The following is a 13211-nucleotide window of genomic DNA, read 5'->3' on the forward strand; positions in this document are numbered from 1 at the left end:
ATATTTTTGTCTTGTCTGTATGAATACTATAAGCTTAGTGTACCACCATTGTTATATGCTTTTAGATAATCGTCATATGTACAAATGTATAATTATGTAATCTTCCTTGTAGCTTTTCTCCCTGGGTCTGTGCTGAAAACAGGCTTCTGGCCCAGTCGACACTGCCCAGTTATCAAATGTAAATAAATAAATAAAATAAATAAATAAACTCTGGCCGCTCCTGAAAGCCTGGCTGTTTGGTCAATCTTACCATCTGTATTAATATTAATTTCACTCAGTATGATTGGATACCCTTTTAGGAGCCTTATAGTAACTGACTGGTGGCAGTAAATCTACAGTCTGGGCAAAGTTGGTCGAGTGGATAATCTGTGCTAAGCCTTTCCCAGGTGTGTTAAATCTGAAAGAGTGCATGTGTCAGCTACTTGAGCAGAGACACAAAGCACAGGATTCACAGAGAGAGTGCTGGAAGAATTGGCTTGGACACTCAGCTGAGGACCTAACCCTACAGCTGTGTCAGTAGGGAGTCTTATTGGAGACCTGGAGGGAGAAAGATAGAGACACACAGACCCTTGGCTGAGTGTGTGTCCTGTGTTTTCTCAAGGGAAATTGTGCTTGATGCAGAGTGATCTGCATCTGAAAATTCTGAATGCATCCATTATGAACATCTCTCTCTCCAGTGTCCGTGGTGAGGATTCAGGCTCCTTGATTACTGGCCCAGAGTGGGGTTGTCACATATGTTAAACTTGCACAATGTGCTCTTCAAGCAGAGTGTGCCTTAAGTAACAGTTACCTCATAGTTCCTGCCTAAAGGTGGTACACTGTATAGCTATCACATAAATATGACTATTTCTAGATTACCAGTCCTAAACATCTGAACAATTCCTCTGTAGGACAATTGTAGGTACCATGTACTAAAAGTGAATTTATATCATCTCAAGAAATCTTTACTACCCAATCCTGTCAAGTCTATGCCTTTTCTGTTCAAAGTCCTACTTTCAGATGATGTCTTTCATAATCTTGATCCAGTCACAAACAACACAGTACCCTCAGTCTGGGTTACTGCAAAGGGCCTGAAACTAGTGCAAGAAACTGAATATTTCTAAATAAATTAGGATTATCTGCTATTTTTTTTATCTCGTGGTATGTGCCTGACCATCAGATCATCTTAAAGACATGGGCGGCATAGAGTAACTCTGATCCTAAGATTCCCCTGCCAGATTACAATTTGAGGTCAGATAGCTAATGTAAAGGAATGGACAGTTGCTGTTTTGTACCATAAACAGAGTACTATTCCTGTGTAATAAACAAGTTATTTATGACAAGTTATTTATGAATCTGAGTTTATTACATACATACACACACACACACACACACACACACACACATACACACATGCATATGTAGATAGATATTGACAGGCGTGTGTGTGTGTGTGTGTGTGTGTGTGTGTGTGTGTGTGTGTGTTTGCCTGTGAATGTGTCTGCGCGCGTGTGTTTGTGTGCATACATATATATAAATCTATATATATTAGATATATAGATGTATACTGTATTGCCTATTGTAAGTACTTATTTCCATCCTTATTATTACTTCACATGTTAGTGAGGAGGCTGTCCATACCTCTCAACTGTACAGATTTTTGAAGAATGTCCAGATTTTCGCCTCATATTTTAGTCTGTTTTTCATAAAATTGTGGTCTTCTGGCAAATTTAGTGGTAAGTCATTAAAGATTTACATTCAAAAATAATGACAGACATTTGAGTTTCAGACTTCATATCCTTCATAAAAGTCACGCTAATGTAAAACCTGTTATTCTATCAACTTTTAAAGTTTGTAAGAACAATATTTAAAAATTGTCCTTTGCCCCACTTTTCCTTATGTCTTTGTTCAGATTTCTTGCTCTAAGAGGTTGAGAGGTATGAAGCTGTCCACTGACTAACATGCATCATAGACACACTGGTCATCTTGGAAGATCTGAATATTGATTGGAGGAATCAGCAATCCTTCCATCTAAAGTAATAGTTGTTCATCTTATCTAACTACCAACACAGGTAAGCATAGCGGTCAGTATATCAGACTGGCTTGTAATGACAGAACTCAATGATAGAACATTTGTAAGAATTATGTCTGATTTATGTAGTGATCTCATGCTTGCAAACACTGTGAGAGTTTTCTTAGGGTAAATAGGATATGTTACTCAAGAAACATAAATATATTTTACCCTAGCTTCCCTACCTTAGTGCTATCAGGAAAGCATCATTATACATTCTGATGCCTGAGATTGTTCTACAGCACTTCCACGGATATTTTCTTACAATTCTTTTTCATAAGAGACATGTTTAACAGGATAAACTTACTGGAATATTCCTGCAGAAACCCATGATGTTGCACTGGTAGGATTTATGGTTTATTTTTCGTGATACCATTTTTAAAAAGATTCTATTAATTACCCATAGTGCTATGAATTAGTAAAAAAAAAAAAAAAAAACAATAACCTAGAAAAAATAAGCTACCATGTAGAGCAGCAAAAGTTAAAAGAGAAGAATCTGTAAACATTCTGGGTTACCACTGATTTGTTCCTTTACTGTGGCCTTTATTCTGCCCCCTTCTCCATTTCATCACCTTTTCAGTGATGGGCCCATGGCCAGATATACTTCTTGTTTTTTATAATGCTGTCCACAAAAACTCATGTAATCAGCATGCTAACTCTTATGTATTCTGTCATCAAAACTTGTCTAGTTTCTGAACCCAAACTGTTTTATCCTACAAAGTACACAAACTGTTATGCCAGGAGAAAACAGGATCAGCGTCTCATTTGATAAATGTACACCTGCATTTGTCAAGGCAGTGCTGTTGCCTTTTAAATTTCAGTCACTATTTTTATTAATTGGTCATATAAGCAAGACTGTTTCTTGTGCTAGGGAAGAAACCTTAGTGTGCCAGTGTACAAATATACATGATCTACAGCCATCAGCAATCGCCATTCCATTCCTGTCCTTTCGCTTCTCTCTAAACTCTTAAAAAGTTTGCCCATTCAAGCAAGCTGTAGCATGTAAACATGTACAGCTATTAATCATTATTACATTGCAATCCTTTCTGCTTTCTTTTAGTGCTTAGAAAATGCGTGCCCATTCAAACACCTACAACAATTAATGATAATCTTTTCTGTCCGATGCAGCATGACTTCAGGCCTAGCAGTGGTACTGACACTGTTATTGTGGCTGACCAGAAATATGAAGACTTTCATTTAGATTATGGCAAAGTTGGTGGATCTGTTTCCTTAGTTAGCTAATACTGTTGGTCTTATCAAACTATAAACCGGTGTGGTTGTTGTACTTTTTTATCTAGTGCTTCTAAGTTGTTTACTAGTTACCCGGAAGACAAACATTAATCTAGCAAATGAGGAGTTGCCACCTCAGCCCTCACTTATTTCATTTGGTGATCCAGAAGAATCAGATCTTTGCCCACTTCTGTTTACTGTCTGTGTACTGATATGGTACTGCAGTGTGAAACACATGCAGTATGCCAGTAATTTGATCATTTCAGTCATAGATGAATCAACTGTTCTTGCTACCTAAAACCGCAGGTATCTTGTCATGTTGCAAATGACTGAACACAAGGATCTTGTATTTGAATACCAACACAACATACTTGATACTTTCTACATACAGATGTCGTCTTTCATATAACAGTTGTACACATGCCCATGATCAATAGACTGTCCAACATCTCTATTAGCAGTTCTCCCATAAAGGAGATGGTGATTTTTAAACCAGGTGTTTTATATCATTAATGACGACCATGAATTTAACTTTGTAGTAAAATATGCTGTAAGTAAAATAGATCAAATGTTGACTGGGCTTTATAGAGGCAGTGCTAAAATTCATCCATCCATCCATCCACCCACAAAGCCTTTGGTCTAATTTTTGCACATGGTGTCAGTATGTGACATCAACAGGAGCAATCATCTAAAGCCAGTGCCAGAATTTCTACTGGTAATATATGCTCACTTCCCTCAATGCACTTCTCTACATATTTACTAACCATTCTTCACTGTTGTGTGAACTTAAGCAATAATACAATAAGATGCTAGGCTTGTTGATGGGCACTGAAGCAAATCTCACCATTGTCTTGCTTTTCACAGTTAGCTCTAGCTAGAAAGTACAGTTGTGTACACTTACCATAAATGTAGATGTTCGAGTGTATTCACTGTTGCAGTCATCACATTTGGGTTTTCTGCTTGCATCAAAGTCTTGGGTCCTGCATCGGTTGCTGTCTCATCTTCCGTGACATCAGGCAGTCAGGGGTATAAAGCATGCAGCTGACGCCATTACATCAGTTCTTCTTGCCCCAGATGTCAGGTGCCCCCCTAATGGGAAGCAATGAAATATATATATATATATATATATATATATATCTATATATATATATATATATATATATATATATATATATATATATGGGTCTACTTCATTTCACTGAATCCCATTTCGCTGAACTTTCACTTCACTGAAAGTTCATTACATCGACAAGCATTTTAGGTAGGGGGCTTCGCCCTCCACACCCCCCGATGTGGGGGGCTGTGCCCCTCACACCCCCCCTACTATATATATCAACTCCAGTGTCGCACAAACATTGGGGAAGGGGCAAATGCTTGTCGATGTAATGAACTTTCAGTGAAGTGAAAGTTCAGCGAAATGGGATTCAGTGAAATGAAGTAGACCCATATATATATATATATATATATATATATATATATATATATATATACAGTAGTGTACCTCCAAGACAAAAGCAAATACACCAAAAAGCTTTTAAGCATAGAAGAGGAAAGTAGAGTTATAGCCAAAAGAAGTCAGGGGGCTAGAGGGAGGGTAACCAGGACTGCAACAGTGAATACACTCGAACATCTACATTTATGGTAAGTGTACACAACTGTACTATGTTCTTTGTGTTTCACTGTTGCAGTCATAACATTTGGGTAGATTCCCAAAGCTAAGGATGAGAGGAGGAAATTAGATAGCCTTAGGACCAGCTATAAGGCCCTGCAAGACTGCGGTGGCAAAGTTAGCTCTGGATTTAGAGAAAATAGGCAAATGCTAATGCTTGGTGAAAGTATGTACAGAACTCCAGGTAGCAGCTTCTAGGATGTCCCTGGTAGGGACACCTCTGAGAAAGGCTGTGGAGGTAGATGCAGCCCTGGTTGAATGGGGTCTAATCCCCTGTGGTATAGGTTTTCCATGGTGCTTATAGCAGAAATGAATGCAATGGCCTATCCATTTAGAAATGGTTTGCTTTGAAACAGCCTTCCCCTCTGCCCCTGCAGCAAATGCCACCAGCAGTTGTTCAGATTTTCTTTGAGGTTTAGCCCTGTCCAAGTAAAATCTCAGATGTTTGTGCACATCTATGGAGTGCAGTATGTGTTCCCCTTTGTTCTGTGGATTAGGAAAGAAGGTTGGCAAATGAATGGACTGATTAAGAGCCAAACTGGAAACCACCTTGGGCATGAAGGAGGGATTGGTCCTAAGGGACACTGTCCACATGAAAGATGATGAAAGACTCCACTACCATAAGGGCCTGTAATTCAGATACCCTTCTTGTTGAAGTGATTGCTAAAAGGAAGTCTATTTTCGAAGAAAGGAATTTCAACTCTGCACTTGCAGTCATCTCAAAAGTAGGAAGAGTGAGTTTTTCCAATACAAAGTTAAAGTCCCAGGCTGGAGTTGGGGCTCTCCTGGGTGGTCTTAAATTTTTTGCTCCTTTGCTCCTCTGAGGAACTGCTTGAGCAGTGGATGAGAGAAGAGGGGTGGTTCTGTGTTGTAATGAGCTGAAATGGCTGAGGCGTGAATTTTGATGGAGGAAAAAGAAAGGCCCTTGTGAAGCATCTCAGTTAAGTATTGCAGAATCTGAGGTAAATTGGGTGCTGCTGTGGCCATCCCTTGAGTTTGGTTCCAGGCACAGAATCTTTTCCACTTTTAGGCATAAGATTTTCTAGTACTAGGCCTCCTTGCCTCCAAAATGACATCCAACACTTGTTTACTGAGGGATGGTAACGGAGACATTAGATAATTAGCCAGGTTGCCAGGTTCAGGGTTTGAAGCTGAGGGTGTAGAATCTGGCTGTCCTGCTGAGACAGCAGGGTAGGGGTCTGACGCAGGTGCCATGGAGCCAGCAGTGACACGCTGTGCAAGAGGGGGTACCAGTGTTGGCGAGGCCAGTCCAGTGCAATCAGTATAGTACTTGGTTTGTCCGGTTTGATCTTTAATAGTACTTTAGAGAGGAGAGGCAGAGGGTTAAAGGCATACACTGATAGATTTTTCCAGCTGAAGGACAGAGCATCCACTTTCTAAGCTAGTTTGTGGGGAGTTCTTGTGCAAAATTTGTCCAATTGGTAGTTCTGGGGAGAGGCAAACAGGTCTATATCTGAGATCCCCCATTTGTGTATCAACATGTTGAAAATATTTGGTTCCATTTTCCACTCATGTGGGTCTATGAGATTTCTTCTTAGTTTGTCTGCCAGTGTATTTAATCTTCCTGGCAGGAATTGAGCTTGTAGATGCACTTAGTAGCTCAAGGCTGTGTTCCACAGAGCCATGGCTAGTCTGCAGAGGGGGGGGGGTAGGAATGGGTACCCACTGCTTGTTTATGTACCACATAACAGTGGTGTTGTCCATCTTTACCATTAATTGTCCTGGAAGAATGTGGTCCTTGAAGGCTGTCGGCACGTATTGTACAGCTAACATTTCTTTCTGATTGATATGCAGGTGCATTTGACTTGGGCTCCATTTGCCCTGATTGCACTTCCTTACCGGGTGAGTCCCCCATGCATAGTCTGATGTGTCTGTTGTTAGGGTTTGGGCGGCAGGGGTTAGAGTGAATGGTAGTCCCCTGTTTAGGTGGCAGGCCTCTTCCCACCAAAGGAATTCTAACCATAGGCAAGATCTGATAGGAATCATTGCTTCTAGATCCTGAAAATGTTGACACCATAGGCTTTTTAGATACCATTGTAGTTTCCTCATATGCAGTCTTGCATATGGAATTAGTAGAATGCAGGAGGCCATGAACCCCAAGGCTTGTAGTATTTGCCTTGCAGATAGCAGGGTCTTTGTGGCCATTAGTTTGAAATAAGTTGTCAAATGAATTTGTTTCTCTGGCATGAGGAAAGCCATCTGGGAAGTGGTGTTCAAGCTTGCTCCCAGGAATATAATTTGTTAACAGGGTACCAGATGAGATTTCTTTTCATTTATGGTGTACCCAGACAAGTGAGAACCTTTCGTACAGATGCCAGATGATTCAACAGTATGTCCTGGCATTCTGCCTGAATTAGACAATCGCCCAGGTATAGATATATTTGAATTTTTCTTTGCCTGCAAAATACAATGACTGGAGCTAGGCAATTTCTGAATACCCTGGGTGCAGTAGATAAGCCAAAGGGCAGTGCAGAAAACTGATAGTGCATGTAGCCTACTTTGAAGCATAGGTATCTTCTGCAAGATTCCCTGATTGGGATGTGCAGCTAGGCTTCCTTTAGATCCAGTGTTGCCAACCAGGCATCTTTGCCTAGCATAGGAAGCAACTGGTGAAGAGTTAGCATCCTGAATTTTGGAATCACCAAAAAAAGTGTTTAAGATGGATAGGTCCAGGATAGTATGCCACATATTGTCTTTTCTGGGCACCAGGAAAAGTCTTAAGTAGAAACCTTGTCCCTTTTCCTCTTCTGGTACAATTCAAATAGCCGTTATGCTTAAGAGAGAGAGTACTATCTTTTGAACCAATGCCCACTGATTTGGGGGTAGATCTGGCCAACCGTTTGGGGTTGGTAACGTGTGAAAGTGAAATCTGTATCCTTGGGAAACTATATTTAAAACCCATTTGTCCTGCGTAATGAGTTCCCAGTTTTTGGCCTGCAGAGAAATCTTTCCCTCTAAAGGAGCAGACAGTTGAGAAGTGCTTGGAAGTTTTAAGGTTATGTCATTGAGACAGCTTACCATAGGGGGTAGTCTTAGTACTCCCTGATTTGGAAGTGGAAGCCCCCCACTGCTTAGTCCTGTGCTTTCCCTGGGACTGAAACCTGGGGGTTCTGCATGTTCTGGGTTTGGCCTGCAAAGGCCTGGAAGAGGCAGGACAGGACCAATTCGTAGAGGGCCAATGCCTACTAAATCTTGGAGGCTGTACTTGTAGGAAATCCTTAACAGTTTGCATTGATTTAGCTTTTTCCTCCATCTTTTTAAGAACTTCTCCTGCTTTGTTGCCAAAAAGGCGGCCCTGATTTTAGGAAGCATCCAACAATTTAGCTTTAACATGATCTGGCAAAGATTGCTCCTTAAGCCATGCATGCCTTCTAAGTACAGACCCAGTGACAGCAGCCCTGCAAGATGCTTCTAATGAATCAAAACCACATTGCAAAGTATATTTTCCAACCTGTTCAGCAGAATGCATTAAATCCTGTAAATCTTTATTTTCAGCATAGTCAGGAATCAACATCATTTTCTGTTTAAGCAATCCAATAATATGTTGCTAATACTTTAACATGTGAAACTGACAGTTTAAGGCCCTGATGGCCAAGGTTGCAGAAGTGTATACCTTCTTATCCCATCTATCCAGTGCCCTGGAGCCTCTATCAGAAGGGGTAGGATTTTTGGCAGTAGTAGCCTTAATGCCCTTTGGTCTCTGTGAAATGGTCTCAGGATCCGCAGTAGGATTTTTAAAGAGGAACTTGTGAGAGTCAGGAACCCTGTAATATCTTTCAAGTTTTCTGGGAGCAGGAGGTAAAGAATCAGTGGCCAAACTAGTTTCTGAACAGGCATCATCAACAATGTCTAGTACAGGAGGGATAGATAAAGGCCTGTGTTTAGGCAGGAGTAAGAAATCCCTATGCCTCTTTTTAGAATCAGAGTAATCCTGGCTTTCCCATGCTCCCTAAGAGTATGCAAGGTAGGTAAGGTAGATAAGGCATCCTGGTCATCAAAAGAAACAGAAATTTCAGAATCCTGGTCAGAAGAGTCATAAGCAAATTCAGTCCTAGGTCACTTAGAAGGGGAAGGTTGGCTTCCCCTGATTAAAGTAATAAGGTCTTCAGCCATTCATATCATTTGTTTTTTAGACATAGAGGCCTGAGCATGTGGTCTGGGCATCAGTTTTCTAGGCATGGTTCAAGTTTTAGGCCTTAAAGAAGAAGGTGGCATTGGTTTAATATGCAAGTCAGTAGGCCTGAATACACCCTCTGAAGCTGGTGCCTGCACAATGGCTCTGGACCCATCCAAGGTAGAGACATCCGCAGGTTCCACAGTTGAAGCATCTCGCGGCATACCGGACTCTGAATGGGTCTCAGTAGAGGCCTGAGAATCTGAAGTAGCGGGTATCAGGAGCTGCGAAAGTGCCTCACTGAGTAATGGTGTATTGGAGACTGGCTTAAGAGATGCATCGTTGGCAACTTTGGACCTAGGCGGCCTGTCTCTGTCTTTATCTTTGCAGATTTTCAGAATGTTGGTAGTTGGATGGCTTACCGAAGACATATCTGGATAATTGAACAAAGAACCAAAATATTTCGATTGATAGTTCATTGGTTAAATAAGGCACAAAACCGACAACGAGGTACATCGTGGTTAGGGCCTAGGCAAAGAATACAGTACAAATGAAAATCTTTATGAGGTATTTGCTTTCCACAAGAAATGCAGTTATTAACTTTTACTGACTTCGGTAAAGAGCAAGAAAAAGTTTCCCCAATGGGGTACTTAGCTTTAGTTGAAGACTTCGGTTCTGAATCTCAAAAACTAAAATTTCTGGAGTCGGCCGACTGGCACTTGCGAACTGCTTCTGCTTCGGGCACCGCACAGCGAGAACGACAGATGTAATAGCGTTGGCTGAATGTTTTATACTCCTGACTACCTGACGTCATGGAAGATGAGATAGCAACCGAAGCATGACCCAAGACTTTGATAATCAGGTCGACTGAGGGCTACTGCAAGCAGATAAGCCAAATGTGATGACTGCAACAGTGAAACACGAAGAGCATCAGAATTAGTATCTGAGCCTATTTAAGATGGAACATGTCTATAAACTACTCCTTTCCTCAAAATTTCTGTCAGGCATTAGTTTTGGTGTAAAGCTCCCTTAGACTTCAGAGCTTTTCTTGATCACCTTGCGAATATCATGAAAAATAAGTTATTACAATTTGCATAATTTTGTTGCTGTAGACACATTGTAGAATGTGCTGCTGTGTAAAATAAGGCATATCGCTAACAAAGATGCCTTCAAACCAGTGCCTTTCAAAATGCACTTGTCATCACTATAGAGTTACCTAATACTGAACTAAACATGATTTGGCTTCTCCTGTATAAGGAACTGTGCAAAAATGTTTGCTTTTATTCAGCATAATCAACTAAACAATTACTGCACTTTATTTGTTGTCGAATGCCATTTTTTAATGATATGTTCAGTGTTGTACTGCTTTTCTTAGTTTGGTTAAAAGCCTTATTGCTATATATTGACATTTTGTTGTCTTATTATTGTATGTATTTTATATGCCTGTTTCCATATTTTGCTGCTTTGTTTTAATTGTTTGATGTCTTATTAATCTTTCTTATTGTGCAGAGCTATGACTTTGTTTAATTTTTTATTGTTTTTGTCTAAATTTCATAGCTATTATATATACAAGCTGCCTGTTTATCATTTTACTGATATTTTATATGTTTGTTATTAACAGAACCTTTCTCCCTGGGACTACACTAAAAACGAGATCCTTCAATTTTGGCACTCAAAAACAACAAATACTATTGATCATGCCAAACTATAAAGTGCCCCTGGGTTGTTATGGTTTCTTATCTAGTGCTTCTAAGTGGTTTACTAGTTACCTGGAAGACAAGTGTTTTTTTTTTTTTTTTCTCAAAAAACTTTTTATTGATTTATAGACAATACATTTAGGAGTTGTATAAAGATTAACAATATATTAAAATGGAATGCAACTCTTATCGGAATAAGAAAAAGAAACAGTAAATAACATATCACAATATATACAATATATACAATCGGTAACCTTAAAAATATTGATAAAATAAGAAATTATACACATTAGTATAAAATGAAATGTGAGTACAAATAAATAAATAAATAAATACTGAACACCAAGACCAGAAATAGGGAACTAGAGAAAAAAAAAAATAAATAAATAAATAATAAAAAAAAACACAGAAGGTATTAATTATTGATGATGCTTAAAACCTTCTCCAGCACTATGTTTTTTAAAGTCATTTTTCTTTTACTCTTGACCAAGTTTTTTTGGGCATCAATATAAAGGTAAGCCATTTTTTGGAAAGCTTCCCAATTTAATTTGGTGCGATCAAGCCAATTTTGAGTAATATAAAGTTTTATAAGAGAACTAATAAAAATAAGTACATAAGTATCCAATTTGGAAAGATAAACTATTGGTATATGAAGTATAGCAATTTCCCAGGACAGCGTAGATTTGTGGTACCCCATTCTCTGCAATCTTACTTTCAAAGAAGTCCAAAGCTTATGAGAAAAATGACAATACCACAGAATATGTAAGAGGTCTGCTTGGGGAAAGGAACAACATGTGCACGAAGGAGATTTACTAGCATTACATTTATTTAATTTATATGGAGTATGATAAGCATCATTGTTAATCATTAATTGTGTGTACAGTAATTTCTTGAATGGAGTAAATTCTTGGGTATATGTGATTGCTAATAGTTTTTGGTTCTCAGTTATTTGAGAATTGTGTTTCAACCAGATATTAGAAAAAAGACAACTCTGGTTTATTATTAACTTGTTTATCAATTTGTAGGACTTTGATAACATTTTCGCTGATGACGATAATGTATTAATTATCGTGTTTAAATTATTTAAATCAGTCTCTGAAGGAATTGTGAGATCAAACTTTTTCATAATTACCTCTCTTAATTGACGTAAAACCGTAGAGTAATTCCAACTCACTTTTAGAGTCTTACGTAAATTTACTAGTGACAAGTCTTTATATTTCAAGATATCCCAGACTTTTAACTTTTTTAAAAGAGGATAATTTGTTAGATTAAATGAGAAGTTATCTAACATTATGTTAGGATTTAGATGAAGTGGTTGCAGAAGATGAAAAAGCTTATCAAGATTACATATTTTTAATAGATTCTGAAAAGCTTTAATCTTATGTTTAAGAGAGGTTGACAATTTACTGGTACTCTTCATATTTAGAAAAATAAAAGGGATGGCCTCTGGATTTATATTTTTAGATAAAATGTAATTATACCAAATCTTAATGGAAGACAAGTGTTAGTCCAGCAAATGGGGTGTTGCCACATCAGCCCTACTTATTTCATCTGGTGATCCAGAAGGGTCAGGTCTTGGCCCTGTTCTCCATGTAATCTTTGTCAGTAATATGGTATGTCAGTGCCGCAGTGTTTATACCATAAAAAATATCTGAGCCATTTGGCAGTATCACCTGCCGCTATACATTTGTCATTTCTCCACTCACAATATAATATGTTTATTTGTATAAACTTTTAAAATGGCATGGAGGCTCAATCCTGCAATATAGTCTGTTCACTGAAACAATATCTACATTTCAGTTATATAGAAATATACCTGTTATCTTTTTTATTCCAGGTCAGTACTTCATTTATTCTGTTATTTTCTTCTCACTAGCATTCTTCTTTATTTTGTTTTATTCTCAAAATTCATATTGGATACTTCAGTATGTTCTTTCTCGGCTGTAGTCAAGAATACAAAGTTTTTGTACATAGAGTTTAAAAATCTGCAAAATCACTTCCCTATGTGAATCTAGTTGTTTGAATGCTATTCATGCCAATATTGTTTTTGATATACCCATGTGCAGTGACATGTATGTCATGTTGGATTTGTCAGGATGTTGAGTGAAGATGTGAATTATTACAGACCAGGGTGGAAAAGCCATTCAGAAATTTAGCTTGTGACTGAAGATGATGGCTCACACAAGTATACATTGAGCTTTTGTGTAAGTCCCCATTCACATGGAGGCCACTGGGACTGTAGCAAAATGCAAAGCTTACTAGTGTTAAGTGCCACCACTTTGTTTTTATGACAGAGTCATGGTTTATTTCTCAGAATGCATATCCTCGTGTGGAGGACTGCACCTCCTCTCACCTCATTGTTTGCATAAGCTCTCTCTGATATTGTCAGATGCCACACTCTCAGATATAGAATACCCCACCCTCCTATTC

At 38.7% G+C, this 13211-nt stretch overlaps 1 protein-coding gene across 11 annotated transcripts in view; it reads left to right on the forward strand.

Annotated features, from left to right (window-relative positions):
* Positions 1 to 13211, forward strand: part of MGAT4C (MGAT4 family member C) — a 3121932-nt gene that overhangs the window by 602165 nt on the left and 2506556 nt on the right. For 8 of the 11 annotated variants that reach the window (XM_044088415.1, XM_044088414.1, XM_044088413.1 and 5 more), the window contains one exon: positions 1892 to 2051. The exons of the other annotated variants lie outside the window; for them this stretch is intronic. The gene's annotated coding sequence lies outside the window, so the exon portion shown is untranslated. The remainder of the gene's footprint in view (positions 1 to 1891; positions 2052 to 13211) is intronic. 11 annotated transcript variants of the gene reach the window in all.

Source organism: Protopterus annectens, chromosome 11.part0 (genome assembly GCF_019279795.1).
Source record: "Protopterus annectens isolate FY-2018-M chromosome 11.part0, PAN1.0, whole genome shotgun sequence".
NCBI classification, from domain to species: domain Eukaryota; kingdom Metazoa; phylum Chordata; order Ceratodontiformes; family Protopteridae; genus Protopterus; species Protopterus annectens.